Source organism: Marmota monax, unplaced genomic scaffold, assembly GCF_021218885.2.
Source record: "Marmota monax isolate L192 unplaced genomic scaffold, Marmota_monax_Labrador192_F-V1.1 WCK01_AAM20220418_F8-fsc00091, whole genome shotgun sequence".
Taxonomy (NCBI): Eukaryota; Metazoa; Chordata; class Mammalia; order Rodentia; family Sciuridae; genus Marmota; species Marmota monax.
Genome location: NW_026692434.1, coordinates 6,360,966 through 6,372,961, shown reverse-complemented (window position 1 = coordinate 6,372,961; position 11,996 = coordinate 6,360,966). Strand labels below are relative to the sequence as shown.

At 46.1% G+C, this 11,996-nt stretch overlaps 1 pseudogene; it reads left to right on the top strand.

Moving 5' to 3' along the window:
- Positions 1-2,403: 2,403 nt before the first annotated feature.
- LOC124091816 (histone deacetylase 1-like) lies at positions 2,404-4,076 on the top strand (annotated as a pseudogene).
- The last annotated feature ends 7,920 nt before the right edge of the window (positions 4,077-11,996 follow it).

The following is an 11,996-nucleotide window of genomic DNA, read 5'->3' as shown; positions in this document are numbered from 1 at the left end:
CCAGGAAAGCTGGTGGTGTGATCCAATCTGAGTCCCAAGGACTGAGAAATCCGGACTCCAAAGTCTAAAGGCAGGAAAAAACGGATACCCTAGCTCAAGTAGCAACTGGGCCTGGTGGCGCATGCCTACAATCTTCAGGTACTCTAGAGGCTGAGGCAGGAGGATCGTATTCCTGTCCAGCCTGGGCATTTTAATGAGACCCTGTCGCAAAATAAATAAATAAAAAGGGTTGGGGATGTAGCTAAGTGGTACCCCTGGGTTCAATTTGCCAGTACCCGGGAGCAAATTCGCCTTTTCTTAGTCCTTTGTTCTATTCAGGACTTTTTTTTTTTTTTTTTTTTTTTTCAGAAAATGGCAACTGCTCCGGGGTTAGTGACTTCTGTGGGAGGATTACTGTTGCTTTTCAGGAATGCCTGGAGACCTTTCCTTTTCTGTTTTCAGCCTCCACTAAGTAAGACCATGTTTCCTGGCTCCTAGGTGATATTGGCAAGTCGCAACTGGGCGGGTGGCGCATGCCTACAATCTTCAGGTACTCTAGAAGCAGAGGCAGGAGGAGCGTATTGCTGGCCATCTGGGCATTTCTTTTCAAGAAAATGTTTTTTTTTTTTTTTAAATGTTAATTTTAATAAGCCACACCCGGTACCTATTTTTCCATTTTTCTTTTTTTTTTTTTTGTATTGGAGATTGAACTCAGGGGCACTTTACCACTGAGCTACATTCTCACTTCTTTTTAGTTTGAGCTAGGATTTCACTGAGTTGCTGATGCTGGGCTCGGACTTGCCATATTCCTGCCTCAGTTTCCCCACATCACTGGAATTACGTGAGTGTGTCATCGCGCCTGGACAGAACTCAGTTATTTAATCAAACACTAATCAAAATCCTGCTATGAAGATACTTTGTAGATGTAACTAACATGTACTATCAATTTATGTAATGGAGATCACCCTCAATAATCTAGCTGGGCTTCATTCAATCACTTGAAGAGTTTTAAGAAAAAACAGATTTCCTAGAAGGTGAAATTCTGCCTCAGAACTATAGTATCAAATTGGGCGTGGTGGCTCATGCCTGTTTATCCCAGGCACTGGGGAGACTGAGGCAGGAGTATCAAACTTCGAGGCCAGCCTCAGCAATTTAGTGAGGTCCTAAGCAACTTAGTGAAAAACCCTATCTCAAAATAAATAAAGGGCTGGGCACAGTGGCATAAAGCTGTAATCTCAGCAGCTCAGGAGGCTGAGGCAGGAGGATTGTGAATTTAAAGCCAACTTCAGCAACAGCAAGGTGCTAAGCAACACAGGGAGACCCCATCTCCAAATAAAATATGCAATAGGCCTGGGAATGTTGCTCAGTGGTTAAGCATTCCTGGGTTCAATCCCTGGTACAAAAATAAACAAAACACTACAGCATCATCTCCTGCCCAAGAATTCCAACCTACTGGCCTGCCCTAGCAATTTTCAGGCTTGTCAGCCATCACAGTTACATAAACCAATTTCAAAAATAAATAAATTAATTAAATATGTAGGCTATTTAATATATCATTTATATACATCCTACATGTAATTAAATAAGCAGACAAAACAATCTGGCTTACTCTTTTCAACCAAGCATTTCATTTCCAGAGACTTCCCTCAGCATGCCTGTGACCACCCTAAGTAGATTTTGCATTTAATTGCTAGCCCTTCAACCTGTTCTTTTCCTTTGAAGCATTTAAAACTATTTGTCTATTAGTGAGCTCCCTGTGATTTTTTTTCCCCCCATGCTGGAGATCAAGCCCAGAACTTTGCAAATGTCTGGCAACTCTCTACCACTGAGCTACAAAGCTAGACCCTAAAAATGTTATAATCAGTACAGCATATTTCTTTTATTCACCACTTAAAACCTTATCTGGTTTATAGTAGATGCTAAACAAATATTTAGTAAATTAATAAATGAACCTATCAAATTCCCAGTGCTTTTATCTCCCGGGGAAGAAAATGTATAAATACATTTACTTTTTTTTCTGAATTTAAAAACATAGGAAGCAATTTAAGAGGTCATGTACTAATATACATTTTAAGAAAAATTTTGCTGGGTGTGAGAGCACATGTCTGTGATTCCAGCTACTCAAGAGGTTGAGGCAAGAGGATCACAAGTTGAAGGCTAGCCTGGGCAACTTAGGAAGATTGTCCCAAAATAAAAAATAAAAATGAGCTGGGGATGGGGGGCAGTTGTAGAACACTTGCATAAGGCTCTGGGATCAATCCTCTATTTAAAAAAAAAAGGAGGAGGAAGAGGAGGAGGAAGAAGAACAATGACAATAATAATGACAATGGAAAGAAAAATAAAAAATAATAAAGTTTTAAAGTTTTAAATAAATGTGTTTCTTGCTGGCACTGATTTCATATTTAAAACACAATACAGGGGACAGGAGGCAACAAGATGGCGCATTCTCAGGGCACCAGGAGGAAAGTCTGTTACTACTACGACGGGGATGTTGGAAATTACTATTATGGACAAGGCCACCCAATGAAGCCTCACCGAATCTGCATGACTCACAATTTGCTGCTCAACTATGGTCTCTACCGAAAAATGGAAATTTATCGCCCTCACAAAACCAATGCTGAGGAAATGACCAAGTACCACAGTGATGACAACATCAAATTCTTGCGCTCCATTCGTCCAGATAACATGTCTGAGTATAGCAAGCAGATGCAGAGATTCAATGTTGGTGAGGACTGTCCAGTATTCGATGGCCTGTTTCAGTTCTGTCAGTTGTCTACTGGTGGCTCTGTCGCAAGTGCCGTGAAACTTAATAAGCAGCAGACAGACAGACAGACATCGCTGTGAATTGGGCTGGGGGCCTGCACCACGCAAAGAAGTTGGAGGCATCAGGCTTGGCCATCCTGGAACTTGTATCACCAGAGGGTGCTGTATATTGACATTGATATTCACCATGGCGATGGCGTGGAAGAGGCCTTCTATACCACAGACCGGGTCATGACTGTGTCCTTTCATAAATATGGAGAGTACTTCCCAGGAACTGGGGACCTACGGGATATTGGGGCTAGCAAAGGCAAGTATTATGCTGTTAACTACCCACTCTGAGATGGGATTGATGATGAGTCCTATGAGGCCATTTTGAAGCTGGTCATATCCAGAGTAATGGAGATGTTCCAGCCTAGTGCGGTGGTCTTACAATGTGGCTCAGATTTCCTGTCTGGGGATCGGTTAGGTTGCTTCAATCTGACCATCAAAGGGCATGCCAAGTGTGTGGAATTTGTCAAGAGCTTCAACCTGCCTATGCTGATGCTAGGAGGAGGTGGTTACACCATTCGTAATGTGGCCCAGTGCTGGACATATGAAACAGCTGTGGCTGTGGACACAGAGATCTCCAATGAGCTTCCATACAATGACTACTTCGAGTACTTTGGACCAGATTTCAAGCTTCACATCAGTTCTTTCAACATGACTAACCAGAACATGAATGAGTACCTGGAGAAGATAAAACAGCGGCTCTTTGAGAACCTGAGAATGCTGCCCCATTCACCTGGGGTCCAAATGCAGGCCATTCCCGAGGATGCCATCCCAGAGGAGAGTGGTGATGAGGACGAAGAAGACCCTGACAAGCGAATCTCGATCTGTTCCTCTGACAAACGAATTGCCTGTGAGGAAGAATTCTCTGACTCGGATGAGGAAGGAGAGGGTGGCCGAAAAAACTCTTCCAACTTCAAAAAAGTCAAGAGAGTCAAAACAGAGGATGAAAAAGAGAAAGACCCAGAGTGTTGGCAACAGGTCCACCTTGGCCCCTGGAGCCCTACCTCCACTAGTTTGTTCTGCATGCCAGTGTGGCCAGCTCACAAGGCCATGGCGAACTTGCGGTTTTTCTGTTCCTGCTTATCCGTCTGAGACATATGTATCCCACGGGAATGCCTTGACCTTTTCTGGTCTGATGGACTTATTGTTAAGGGAGGTTTCAGTACCTGACAATAATAGATGTTGAAACTAAATTTCTCCCCCCTCCCTCCTGCTTTTGGGTAGTTTTCCACTTCTGCTGCTTGGGGTATAAAAAAAGGTGTGTTAGCAATAAAGATTATTGACTCCTGGATGAAGAACCTTGGTGTCCTGTGTGTCTTTTAACCTCGCCGTCCCTCGCGGGACTCGGCTCCCTTGGCCGGATGCGGCAATTGGAGGTTCCCACCGAGATCCGGAAAGCAGGGGTAAGCGGACGGGGCTCACCTTCTAAGAAAGAAGGGGGAGGATTGGTTTAAAGATATTTTAAAGAGACAGGGTACGTACCATGGGTAACGCAACAGCGAAGGTTCGTCTGGCCAACGAACTGAAAGAGCTGTTAAATACACAAGGAACAGGAATAAAAACTAAGACTGCAACCGAATTCGTTGAAATTATTGCCCAGGCTTGTCCTTGGTTTCTGACAGGAGGATTTCTTAATAATAGTGACTGGGACCTGGTGAGACATGACCTTCAGAAATTATTGAGGGACCGGGGCTCGGACAGTGTCCCAGTTGCCACCTTTTCCTTATGGAGGTTGGTAAAGGATGCTTTATTAACAGATAAAGTAAAGATCAAGGATCAGCTTGCTGAATGTGAACAGGCCCTTAATCAGGTGCAGGAGGAGCAAATGGCAGAATCCTTAAAGGATGAGGGTCCTCTTGAGGACTCGGGCTCAGGGGGTAGGAAACGCCTCCAGATTTCTAAGCCCAAAAAGGATCCTGAGGACCTCAGTTCTCTCTCTGAGGAAGAGGAGGGATTAGAAAGGGAGATAGAGAAACTAGAACATCGCCTTAAAAGGGCAAATGTGAGGGTGCCTAGGGCCCCCTCAATTGCCGCACCTCCTCCCTATAATCCTGATTGGAATGAGGACGCCCCTACTAGATGGGCGGGGGTCCACTGGGGTTCTAGAGTGGCTCAAGTTTTTCCAATGATTGAAAACGCCGATGCTGATGGACAGCCGGCCAGAGCCCATGTCCCCCTAGCCTTCAAGGACATAAAACAGCTTAAGGAGGCGGTCATTAATTATGGACCTCATGCCCCTTTCACATTGACCCTCTTCGAGTCTTTCTCAGCCAGTCAACTGATACCTAATGATTGGCAGCAACTTTGCAGGGCTGTGTTATCTGGAGGGGATTTCTTATTGTGGAAAAGTGAATATCATGAAAGGTGCCGCGAGCTGGCTCAGATTAACCTGAATGCGGGCCATCAACGGCGAAATGCTGAAATGTTGACAGGAACTGGGCAGTATGCCACCATAGGCCAACAAATTAATTACGACCCAGGTGTTTATGCTCAAATAGCCTCAGCTGCAGTCCATGCCTGGAAAGCCCTGCCCGTTTCTAAGACTGAAGCAAAAATTTCCAAGATCTCTCAAGGGCCCTCTGAACCTTATTCGGACTTTATAGCCCACCTAATGCAGGCGGCTGGAAAAATATTCCCTAATCTGGAACAGGCTATGCCACTTATTAGACAACTGGCATATGAAAACGCTAACACTTACTGCCAAAATGCTATTAAGTCCTCCCGGGCCAAAAGTATAGATGACATGATTCGAGCATGCAAAGATATAGATGGGCCTCATATTACTGGTCAGGTTTTGGCTGCTGCCCTTAAGACTGGAATGCAAAAAGCTGATAACAGGGGAACCTGCTCTAAGGGGTGTTTTAAGTGTGGGAAAGAGGGACATATAAGGAGAAACTGCCCGGAAAGGAGCGAGGGTGCTGGCAGAGGGATGCCTAGAATTTGTCCTAGATGTCATAAAGGAAATCATTGGAGCTGTGAGTGCAGGTCAAAATTTGACATCCAGGGTAACCCAATACCGTCGGGAAACGGGAGCAGGGGCCCGCCCCGGGCCCCGGAAGCCAAAGTGTACGGGGCAATGCAGGGACAGAACAGTGCCCCAGGGAGTGGGCGTCTCCGCCGCCTCCCACTGACCAACCCCTTTCTATCTGGGAACTCCCCAGGGGAACACCAGGAAGCGCAGGACTGGACCTCAGTTCCACCTCCCGAGCGGTATTAACTCCCCAAATGGGACCTCAGACGCTGCCTACTGGGGTTTTTGGACCCCTGCCAGAGAGGACAGTGGGACTAGTGTTGGGACGAGGTAGCGCAACTCAGTGGGGCTTGAAGATTCTTACGGGGGTTTTTGATGCTGATTATCAGGGAGAAATAAAGATAGTAGTAGAAGCTACCCAAGGAATTGTTATTTTTCCCCCCGGGGAGCGTATAGCTCAATTGCTGCTGCTACCTTTAGCTTCCATTCCTGGGCACACCCTCCGTGGGTCCCGGGGCGACGTCAGCTTTGGCTTCACTGGAACTCCCCAGGCCTTTTGGGTAGCTCATTTGGATTCGCGTCCCAACCTGACCATTGAGATACAGGACAAGGCTTTCAAGGGAATACTAGATACGGGGGCGGATGTCTCTGTCATTTCTGAAAAACAATGGCCACCTGCCTGGCCCCTCCAGAGTCCCTCGGCCATATTACAGGGGATAGGACAGACCCGACCAAAAAGAAGTGCCTCCTTTTTAAAATGGAGAGATGGCGAAGGACATAGTGGCCATTTCCAGCCTTATGTGGTGACTGGACTCCCCACGAATCTTTGGGGGAGGGACTTGCTTCATCAAATGGGGGCTATTCTCACTACCCAGACTTTAAAAGGAAATAATGACTTTGTTAATGATGCAATGCTAGACATGGGATGGATCCCTGGAAGGGGACTAGGAAAGAGACATGAGGGCAGAATATCACCCGTGGATCCAGCAGAACAGGTTACCCAGCGGGGAAGAGACCGGAGAGGACTGGGAAATTTATCCTAGGGGCCACTGAAGTGCGGCCACCTCCACTGTCCATTACTTGGTTATCAGATGACCCTGTGTGGGTAGAACAGTGGCCCCTAACTAAGGACAAATTACAGGCCGCTTCCCTATTAGTTCAAGACCAGCTTGAGTTAGGACACGTGGTGCCCTCTACCTCCCCTTGGAATACCCCTATTTTTGTTATACAAAAGGGGTCTGGGAAGTGGAGACTTCTTCAGGACCTACGGGCTATCAATAAAACTATGCAACCCATGGGACCCTTACAACCAGGGCTACCCTTTCCTACTGCGATCCCAAAGGATTGGCATCTTATTGTCATAGATTTAAAAGATTGTTTCTTCTCTATCCCCTTAGACCCATGAGACCGAAAGCTTTTCACTTTTTCCTTGCCTTCCACAAACTTTAGGGAACCTTACCAACGGTATGAATGGACCGTCCTACCTCAAGGGATGCCTAATAGTCCTACAATGTGCCAATATTTTGTAGCTGAGGTTTTGCGACCCTTTCGACAGCAGTTCCCACAGCTCTACCTCATTCATTATATGGATGACATCTTACTGGCAGGGCCCAAGAAAGAAAGGCTTCTTCAATCTTATGAAGTCCTCCAATCCCTTCTAAAAGGGGCAGGGCTGGTCATAGCACCCGAAAAGGTGCAGTTTCAACACCCTTACAATTATTTGGGATACATCATTAATAACATAGGAATCTTTCCCCAGAGACCCCAGTTCCAGATAAATCAGCTCAAAACTTTACATCAGTGGCAGACATTCCTCGGAGAAATACAGTGGCTGCGCCCGTCCTTTCATATTCCAACTGGAGAGCTCAAACCCCTGTATGACCTCTTGCGAGGAGATCCTTCTCCTACGTCGTGTAGAGTACCTACACCAGAAGCCTTACGAGCACTGAGGCTAATAGAAGAGGCTCTGCAGGACATGCAGATTACGCAGATAGATTATTCTCTGCCCTTGTCATTTATAGTTCTACCTTCTAAAATTACTCCCACAGGAGTGTTCTGGCAAACGGGTCCCATTTATTGGGTCCACTTGCCGGCTTCTAACCCCCGGGTATTGACTCCCTTTTATGAGCTAGTTATTAACTTAATTTGGAAGGCTAAATATTTGGGTGATGCATTGTTTGGAAAAACCTTTGACATACTTATTCAACCTTACACTCAAGATATGATACACAAGTTACAACAAGAACATGACCTTTGGTGTCTTTTCCTGTGCAGCTTCAAGGGTCAGATTGATAATCACTTCCCTAAACATAGACTTTTGGAGGGCTTTAAAAGGTGTCCCATTATCTTCCCAAAGATTATGAAAAGGGAACCTATTCCAAAGGCCTGAACTGTATATACAGATGGGGCCATAAATGGATTTGCCGTCGTTTTTGATGGATCTCAAATTCTCCGACAACCTGTGTCAGGTCAGTCGGCCCAAAAGGCGGAAGTTGAAGCTTTAATCATAGCTCTCAAAGTCTATAGTTCTATTCCTCTTAATGTATATACTGACAGCTTGTATGTAGCCAATCTGGCTCTAGTCATAGAAACAACATCATATATTGGAAAGCAATCCACCATCACAGAACAACTACAGGTAGTTCAGCTTCTCATTTGGGCTAGACGAGATCCTTTATACATTGGCCACATCCGAAGCCATTCAGGGCTCCCTGGACCTTTGTCAGAGGGCAACGCAAAAGCAGACGCTGCTACTCATGCTGTTGGCCTTTCCTGTGTGACGACCGAATATGATAAGGCCTTACAATTCCATAACAAATTTCATTTAAATGCACAGTCTTTACGCTTCCACACAGGATGTTCACAAGACCAAACTTTACAGATTGTCTCATTATGTCCAACCTGTGCACCATTTATTCATTCTCCTTCCCTTGGGGTTAATCCAAGAGGACTACAACCTAATGATGTCTGGCAAACTGATGTTACACACTTCCCTAGCTTTGGTAAGCTCTCCTTTATACATGTTTCCACTGACACATATTCTGGCTTCATTTTTGCCACCTTACATACTGGAGAGAAGGCTAAGGACGTTATCAGTCATCTTCTAAAAGCCTTTTCCTCCATGGGCACCCCACGATGCCTCAAAACCGATAATGGTCCCGCATATGTAAGCCAGGCGGTTCAACGGTTTTGCACCCAATGGGAAATTAATCATAAGACTGGAATCCCTTATAATCCACAGGGACAAGCTATCGTGGAACGAGCCCATCAACATTTAAAAACTTATTTACAAAAAAACAAAAGAGGGGGAGATATACCGGAATTGTCAGGGACCACAAGCACTTCTAAGCATAACCTTATTTATTTTAAATTTTTTACTCACTGACACTGGAGGGCGCACAGCTGCACAACGCCACTTTTCCCCTCCCACTGTACAAGATGCTCAAATAAGGTGGAAAGATTTATCCACCGGAAAGTGGCAACCCCCGGCTCCACTCTTAGCTAGAGTGAGGGGAGCTGTATGTGTTTTTCCCCCAGGAACTGAGAAGCCCATTTGGATCCCGGAGCGCTGCACCAGACCGGTGAATGAAAATTCAAGACAAAATGAAGTTCCCAAGATGGCTGATCCTGCCGCTGTTGTTCTCACCCCTTCAAGTGAGTGCCGAGACACACCTCATGAGCTGGACCCCTCTTGTGGCATTCCTTCTGGACAGGTTTGTTGAAGGAGGGCTTGACCCCCCACCTGGGAATATTCATGAATATCTTTTTGGAGCCCCTTGCGAGTGTAAGGGAGGGCCCCGGCACTCGGCCCCCTCTGGTTATATCCAGAGCATTGATTGTGGGACTAAAGTAGCCTACATGGCGGCTGAACTCAATGAAAACATCGGAGGATTTAAGCAACCAAAATGGGTATGTGTTAATAAGCCGGGACTTGTTGTCCCTAATCCGACCGAGACTCTTGGAAGCTGTCCCGCCACTTGTCATTACACCCTGGGAATGCACATCTCCTGTTATACATCGGCCTCAATTTGTGTTAATAATCAAGGAAAACAGTATTTTGAGGCCATCCTAACTAACACCCGTGGAGAATGGGGGACCACTTATAATTATATTCCTTTTCTTGGTGACCGGGGAGGGGAAGGCATCACGACTCGGTTAACGGAGGCGGGATGTGAGGGCGTCGTGGGTAAACCCTCCTGCTGGCCCATGCAGGCCCCTATCGGAATCTCTGACGGAGGGGGACCCACTGATGCTATCAAACACCTTCAGGTGATTAAGCTTTTAAAGCCAGAGATCCCTAAGCCTACATACCACCCCTTGATATTGCCCAAATCCAAGCTTCCTGATTTAGATGCCAATACATTAGATATCCTAGAAACTACCTTTTCTTTACTTAACAGTTCCAACCCTACCCTTGCTGGTGATTGCTGGCTCTGCATGACGGCAGGTGCAGTCATGCCATTGGCGGTTCCCATCAATTATACCATTGATGATGACAACACATGTCAATCTGGGCTACCCTTTAAGGTGCAGCCTCTAGGTGGTTTTATGTCATGCCTTCTGGGCATGATGCAAAATAATACCTATGATGTTGATGTTGGAGTCTCTTCCTTTGGAAACTGCTCATTAGTAAAGAATTACTCCTCACCTACTCCGCCCATTTGTCCCCCTAATGGTACAGTTTTTATGTGTGGTGGAAATTTAGCTTTTCCCAGGCTCCCAGCAAATTGGACTGGTGGTTGCATTCTGGCATTACTGCTTCCTGATATCACGATTATCTCAGGAGATGAACCCCTACCCATTCCTAGCCTAGACATCTTAGTTAGAAGACACAAGAGAGCTGTGCAGGCCTTACCACTCCTTGTTGGCCTTGGAATAACCGCTGCTGTGGGTACAGGCACGGCGGGATTGGGTACGGCTATACATTCTTACCGCCGCCTATCTCAACAGCTTATAGATGATGTGCAAACCCTGTCGGGAACCATTAAAGACTTACAAGACCAGATAGACTCTCTAGCAGAAGTAGTTCTTCAGAACAGGCGGGGTTTAGACTTGCTTACTGCCAATCAAGGGGGAATTTGTTTAGCCCTTGGGGAGAGGTGCTGTTTTTATGCTAACAAGTCTGGCATAGTTCGCACAAAAATTAAGCAACTCCAAGAAGACCTAGAAAAAAGGAGGAGGGAATTATTTGAGAACCCTCTCTGGACTGGACTTAATGGATTTTTGCCTTATCTTCTTCCCTTATTGGGGCCATTGTTAGGCCTCCTTCTAGTAGTGGCAATAGGACCCTGCATTGTAAATAAGATAGTACAATTCATTAAGGATCAAATTAATATCTTAGCCTCTAAGCCAATACAGGTTCACTATCAACGCTTGAAGATGGATGATCGCCTCTCTGAGATATACTTCAGACCGATCCGAAGATGAGTGTCCTCCTTAAAAGAAGAACTCCTGCCATATCTTTTCTCTATGCATACCTCTCCCTCTTGCCTTCCTGTACTAGGATCTTTGCTGTCTAATCTCTCGGTCCAATCACATCTGCCATTCGGCGGTGACGGTCATGGGTCCCGTAGGTGGAGACGGTTAAGCGTTCACCGCAATAATGTCTTGATAGGTCATAACACCTTGAGCTGATCTTGTAGTACCCAGTGACGGGCAACTTTCACGCTTGCTGTGCGACCTAAGCCAGGGAATCGGGGCCTTCCCAGAGACGGGTAAGCATGGCAAGGGCTGTGAACGACCTAAGACAGGGGTTACTTGATTCCCACTGACATGCAAAAAACAAAAGAGGGGGACTTGTTGGCAACAGGTCCACCTTGGCCCCTGGAGCCCTACCTCCACTAGTTTGTTCTGCATGCCAGTGTGGCCAGCTCACAAGGCCATGGCGAACTTGCGGTTTTTCTGTTCCTGCTTATCTGTCTGAGACATATGTATCCCACGGGAATGCCTTGACCTTTTCTGGTCTGATGGACTTATTGTTAAGGGAGGTTTCAGTACCTGACAATAATAGATGTTGAAACTAAATTTCTCCCCCCCTCCCTCCTGCTTTTGGGTAGCTTTCCACTTCTGCTGCTTGGGGTATAAAAAAAGGTGTGTTAGCAATAAAGATTATTGACTCCTGGATGAAGAACCTTGGTGTCCTGTGTGTCTTTTAACCTCGCCGTCCCTCGCCGGACTCAGCTCCCTTGGCCGGACGCGGCACCAGAGGAGAAGAAAGAAGTCACAGAAGAGGAGA